We start from the raw sequence: 626 nt of genomic DNA, 5'->3' as shown, positions 1-626 counted from the left end.
TGAGGAAGGACAGAGCAAGCGACTGTGCTGTGGCCCTCGGGTGGGCACCTGAAGGAAGGAGGAAGAGAGGACGCCCAAAAACAACTTGGAGGCGAATGGTGGAAGAGGAGAGAAACCGAGCAGGCTGGAACTCGTGGAACATAGCACGGCAGGCAGCTGCAAACCGGACCCAGTGGAGGAGTGACGTCCAAGCCTTGTGCGCCTTATGGCGCGGAGAGAACTGAACTGAACTGAACTACTAATATTCTTGGTCAATGTCGATGACGCTACAATACAGCATCAACTTGCATATCATCAATTGCAATCACAGTCAAAATATTATAAGAAACTCGAGTGTTTCTTATAATATCTATAACTCTTCCAAAATAAATTTGAAAATTTACCATAGCTTCGGAAACATAAATCAGTCAAATAATAATTAAGTTCATTTGAATGACCTGGGAAAGTAAAGTTAAATGAATGGGGCACATATAATTAGAAATAGATAGATCGTTTAACTTTTTGTATAAACCAGGGCTCGCGCTATTTCATTCACATAAAACGACAACAAAGATGATCTATTCAATGTAAAAACATCACAAAGACTTAGTTCCAGTTTTAAACTAGAAGACAAAAGATCTTGCATC

This window comes from Hyalella azteca, unplaced genomic scaffold (assembly GCF_000764305.2).
Source record: "Hyalella azteca isolate HAZT.00-mixed unplaced genomic scaffold, Hazt_2.0.2 contig17739, whole genome shotgun sequence".
Taxonomy (NCBI): domain Eukaryota; kingdom Metazoa; phylum Arthropoda; class Malacostraca; order Amphipoda; family Hyalellidae; genus Hyalella; species Hyalella azteca.
Note: the sequence above shows the minus strand (reverse complement) of the source record.